Below are 6,251 nucleotides of genomic sequence, written 5' to 3'. Positions count from 1 at the left end.
ACTTCTCCGATTGTATGAATGAAGTTAAAATCTGGCTACTGAGCAATTCCCTCATTCTAAATGATAAGAAGACTGAAATTGTAATCTTTGATACTCCCTTCTCTTGGGCTGAACTAATTGGTATTTTTGAGCCCTTTGCTGACTCCCTTTCTGACACTGTGAGGAACCTGGGTGTTGTCTTGGACAGTTCCTTCAAGTTGGACAAACATGTGTCCTCTGTAGTTAAATCGAGTTTCAATCAATTACGTCTAATCTCTAAGGCCAAGCCCTACTTACCACGTAAGGACCTGGAGAAACTTATCAATGCCTTTTTTTTACATCAAGATTAGATTACTGTAATTCCCTTTATACTTGTCTCCATTCTGCCCTTGTTCACAAACTGCAGCTCGTTCAAAATGCGGCTGCGCGTCTTTTAACTGGAACTGGCAGGTTTGAGTCTATTACTCCAGTTCTTTCCGACCTGCACTGGCTCCCTATTAAATTTTGTATTGATTTTAAAATCTTATTGCTCACTTTTAAAATCATAAATAACACCAGCTATCTTACGGATCTCCTCAGCTTTTATACCCCTGGGAGAGCGCTTAGATCAGCAGGCCAAATGCTCCTGGTGCGACCTAGATCTCGGCTCAAGACCAGAGGTGACCGCGGATTCGCCGCTGTCGCACCCTACCTCTGGAATAACTTCCCTCTAGCTATTGGGCGTCTGATTCAATTCAATCTTTTAAATCTCGATTAAAAACTTGTTTAGCCTTGCTTTCCCCGCCTCCTAGAGCCCGGATTTTTGGTGTACTGTAAGTTATCTTTTTCGCTTTATTAATATTTATAATGTTTTAACCTTCAGCCTTTCGGGTTGTGCCTACCATGCCTGGTGTATTATTGGTTAGTTATGTCACCTGCCTGTTAGTATATTTTATTTGTATTTTGTATTTGTATTTATTATTGCTCTAACTTGTTCTGTGAAGCACTTTGGCATACCTGTGTTTTTTAAAATGTGCTATATAAATAAAATTGTATTGTATTGTATTGTCCTATAATCATTATGAAGCTGTAATTTGAAATACAATAAAACAATACATTTTTGTACAAATTATCGGTATCGGATCAGTATCATCAATACCACCCTGAATTTTACTTGAATTTAGCTACAAAAAAACACCACTGTGTGTTGGAACAGGAACAGGAAATGATATGTTACCCCAGAGAGAGTGAACACCAAGTGACAGCGCCACCCTAAAGAATGTTACTGTGAACTGGAAATTCCCAGCACTCTTGGCCAGTCTGTTGGAGGATTTAAGAGCAGATAGAGAATTTAAAATCTTTAAATATAAAACTAAAATTTACGTTTTCAGCCAATCCTCTGGCTGAGTATGCACTATAGGCAACACTTTAGCTTTGTTATTAGAAAAAAACATTTTAAAAAATGGTTGTATTATTTATAGGTTTTATACTTGGGAGGTAAAGTGGGCTGGTACTAGTGCAGATGTCCCTAAGCTGTGTTCACGGTACTTCAGTTTTTTTTTAAGTGGCAAAATTTCTGTCATCTCAGCAAACACACAACCTGTTTGTGTGCAGTTTGTTGCAGTGTGTTGCTAGCTAAAGGTCCAGCTGCTATTTCACAGGGAGAGGAAAGAAAGAGAGCTAACTTTAGATGGAGAAAGATGTAATAAAAGACAGGAGAGGAAAAAAGATGTTAGATTTAAAAGTAGGCTCACCCGAAACCCTGGCTGATTGTGACCCACACCCATTTTCATACCTTGGCTCATGCAATTTGGTAGAGGATCATCAGGGGGTCCTTTTGTCCCTCTTTGGGGGGATACTCCCACAGGGTTTAAATCTGAGACTCTCCACCATTTGACCCTAGAACTGAAGAAGCTTCTGATGAGAGGTGAAACGTCTTCAAGCAACCTAAAGAAGTCCAGACGCTTTTCTTTCCAAGCTCCTTAGACTACGATGATCTAGATGACTGAGAACCTTCACAGACATTTAAAAGTAAGGACTGCAAGTTTACACGTAAAGTCATAATTTTGTAACATATCAGGAATTCCTGTAAAACACACTCAGCTATATTAACATTGTGTTATTCAAATGCAGCATGAAAATACTCAGTAGTTTATATGGGATAAAGAGGTTAGCTTGCTGTACTGTGGTAAATTTATTGCAAGGCACCGTGTTGGACTGGTGCACAATGGCTGTGCCCATGGTCAGTGTTTGTTTACATTAACTGCAGTAGACTAATTTACATCTAAGATGACGATGGTTAGATTCATTCACGAAATTTCACCTTCATACCAATTGTATACTGTGTTGTATAAAGACAATACACAGTATATTATCAGTGTAGCAAATGGAAATTAGCCAGGATAGCTGTGAAACATCTGTTGACATCTAGTTGAATTCAGTTATGTAAATACACAAAGAGCAGCAAGTCAGCTGGTCACAGCATGTACACATAAGAAAATCTATTGGAGCTCTCAATAGAAATTATTGTGTTGTGTTTTTTTTTCCATGCTGAGACACTACACAGATCTTAGGGTTCCCTCACCTGCTGAATCCCAATGTAACCTTTGATTGTACTCATTTTACTATTTATGTCACAATCCTGGGTCTTATGACCCAGTGTTTTGAGTTTTAGTTTATTTTGATGTTTATAGTATGTTTAAGCTCATTAGGTTTCCTATGTTCATTTGCTTATTAGTTCCCCCTTGTGTTTTCAACCCCTGTGAAGTCTCCCTTGCCCTTCATGTGTTTCATGTCTGTGAGTCCCATGTTGTCAAGTTCATGTTGTCATGTCTGTGTCTCATTATGTTTCCTGTCAAAGGAGCTTGCAAAGAAAAGCGTCTGGACTTCTTTAAGTTACTTGAAGACGTTTCACCTCTCATCCGAGAGGCTTCTTCAGTTCTAAGGTCAAATGGTGGACGGTCCCAGATATAAACCTGGTGACAGTGTCCCCCCACAGAGGGACAAAAGGACCCCCTGATGATCCTCTAATCGCCTGAGCCAAGGTGTGGAACTGGGTGTGGGTCCCAATCAGCCAGAGTTTCGGGTGAGTTCATTGTGAAACCTGGCCCCACCTTATCATGCGAATTCCTGAGGTCAGATGGCCCAGGGTGTGAGTGGGCGTTAAGGCGTCTGGGAAGGGATCTCAAAACTGGATTATAGATGGCAGAGAGTTGGTGTCGTAAACCACCACCTCTGTTCAAAGATGGTCGCTCACAGTGGACATAGATGGCTTCTTTCACTCCTCTTTCAAACCATCTGTCCTCTCTGTCCAAAATGTGAACATTGGCATCCTCGAAACAGTGTCCTTTATCCTTAAGATGCAGATGGACAGCTGAATCTTGTCCTGTGGAGGTGGCTCTTCTGTGTTGTGCCATGCGCTTGTGAAGTGGCTGTTTGGTCTCTCCAATATAGAGGTCTGGGCATTCCTCGCTGCACTGTACGGCATACACCACATTGTTAAGTCTGTGTTTTGGCGTTTTGTCTTTCGGATGAACCAGTTTTTGTCTGAGTGTGTTGCTGGGTCTGAAGTACACCGGAATGTCATGCTTGGAGAAAACCCTCCTGAGTTTCTCTGATACACCGGCTACATAGGGGATGACAGTGTTGTTGCGTCTGTCCTTCTTATCCTCCCTCGCTGGTGTCTGATCTTCTTTTCTGTGCCTCTTTGCTGACTTTAAGAATGCCCATTTAGGATAGCCGCACGTTTTGAGTGCTTCCTTTACATGTGTGTGTTCCTTCTTTTTCCCTTCAGGCTTAGAGGGAACATGTTCTGCCCGGTGGTGTAGGGTCCTAATTACTCCAAGTTTGTGATCCAGAGGGTGATGGGAGTCAAACAGGAGGTACTGGTCCGTGTGTGTGGGCTTCCGGTAAACTTCGATGTTGAGGTTGCCATTCTCTTCAATGTGCACAGCGCAGTCCAGGAAAGGCAAACAGTCGTCCTTTGTGTCTTCCCTGGTGAACTTGATGTTTTTATCCACAGCGTTGATGTGCGCAGTGAAGGATTCCACTTCTTGTGTCTTGATTTTGACCCAGGTGTCGTCTACATATCTGTACCAGTGGCTGGGTACTCTTCCTTTGAAAGAGCCAAGAGCCTTCCTTTCCACTTCCTCCATGTAAAGGTTGGCTACAATAGGTGACACGGGGGAGCCCATGGCACAGCCATGTTTTTGTCTGTAATAGCCTTCGTTGTATTTGAAATATGTAGTGGTGAGGCAGAGGTCTAACAGTGTGCAAATCTGATCGGGTGTGAAGTTGGTCCTGTCCTCCAAGGAGTTGTCTTCTTGTAGTCGTTTTCTGACAGTCTCCACTGCCTCCGTGGTGGGTATGCACGTGAAGAGAGAGACTACATCAAAGGACACCATGGTTTCATCTGGATCCAGGGTAAGTTTCTGGACCTTGTCAGTGAAGTCGGTAGAGTTCTTGATGTGGTGTGGGGTGTTCCCCACGAGAGGAGCAAGGATGGTAGCAAGGTGTTTTGCAATGTTATAAGTGGCTGAGTTTATGCTACTGACTATGGGTCTGAGTGGGACAGCTTCCTTGTGGATTTTTGGAAGTCCGTAAATGCAGGGTATGGCATCCCCTGGGTAAAGGCGGTGATAAGTAAGGCGGTCAATGATTTTGTCCTTTTCCAAGTCTTGAAGGCAAGCTATAACTTTCTTTTTGTAGCTGCTTGTGGGGTCTCGCTTTAAGGCTTCGTAGGTATTGTTGTCACTGAGGAGAGTAGTGATCTTTGTATGGTAATCTGTAGTGTTTAGGACCACGGTGCATCTTCCCTTATCCGCTGGTAAAACAGTGATGTTGTGGTCTTTGCTCAGGATGTATTATGTTTCCTGTTTTATTTTGAAGGGGTCCTGCGTTCCTATGTTCAATGTTTTTAGTTTTACTACATGGGGCGATCGTGGCTCAAGAGTTGGGAGTTTGCCTTGTAATGGGAAGGTTGCCGGTTTGAGCCCCGGCTTGGACAGTCTCGGTCGTTGTGTCCTTGGGCAAGACACTTCACCCGTTGCCTACTGGTGGTGGTCAGAGGGCCCGGTGGCGCTAGTGTCCGGCAGTCTCACCTCTGTCAGTGCGCTCCAGGGTGGCTGTGGCTACAATGTAGCTTGCCATCACCAGTGTGTGAATGGGTGGATGACTGGTTGTGTAAAGCGTCCTTAGGGACTAGTAAAGCGCTATACAAATACAGGCCATTTACTCTCCTCTTGTGACGTCGTTATGTTCGTGTGTCAGCTGTTTCCCCATGTGTTTCCGTTTCCCTCATTATCCTCCTGTGTGTATTTAGTCCGTGTGTCTTCAGTAATTCCTTGTCAGGTCGTCTGCTCATCCACGTCACGACTTCAGGTATCCATGTCAGTTTACCACGTTTAAGGTTTTTTTCATGTTTAGTTTTAGTTCACCCAGTTTAGGTTATTGTTTAGTTTCACCTATGCCCTTTGTTTGTACCTTGTTTCCTAGTCTCAAACGGCTTGTTTTTTGTTAAATCCACGTCACGTTCGGTTTTTGGTTTGCGTTTGAGTCCTCTCTTGCAAACACATACAGTCTGCCTCAGCCAGACTGTGACAATTTAGGCATGGAGGCAAAGTCACCCTGTACAATGTGGACAACAAAACTTCTCAAAAATTCTCTTTCGCTGCTTGTGTCCCACATTCATTAGAAATGGTACATAATACATCCTGGAACGACGCAGGGTCCTCTTCCCGATTCGACGCGGCTTCATCCAGAAAGGCTCCCGCGCTGTCATCGCTGTGGACCGGCTGTACGTGGACGGACAGCTCCACCGCGACCCCAACATCACTCCGTGGCTGTATTAACTTCAGACCAGATAAGAATCCGCTACACCCTTTCCCTATCCACTCACACTAACTTGCATTAACATCTGTTTAACTTACCGGTATCAAATCGCATCTTAAGTGTGATTTCATAGCAGTATTAACACCGTCACTCTCCGTCAGTGATTTAATTGGAATGTTTACGTTTTCTTTTCTCTCTTCTCGTTTTTTTTTTTTTCTCTCTTTTCCCCCTCTTGTTTTTATGCTGCTCACCCTCGTCCTTGGTTTCTTTCTTTATTTCTTTCATTGCTTCGATCAAAGCGCTTTGAGTGCTCGGACAGAGTAGAAAAGCGCTATATAAGAACCAATCCATTTACCATTTACCATTTACCTGCTTCCACACTCATCCACAAACAACATCATTTATTTCGACACTTACTCACTGCACGATCACGCACAGTCATGCGCTCAACGGCAGCACATTTA

This window comes from Neolamprologus multifasciatus, chromosome 15 (genome assembly GCF_963576455.1).
Source record: "Neolamprologus multifasciatus chromosome 15, fNeoMul1.2, whole genome shotgun sequence".
In the NCBI taxonomy this organism is placed as follows: Eukaryota; Metazoa; Chordata; class Actinopteri; order Cichliformes; family Cichlidae; genus Neolamprologus; species Neolamprologus multifasciatus.
Note: the sequence above shows the minus strand (reverse complement) of the source record.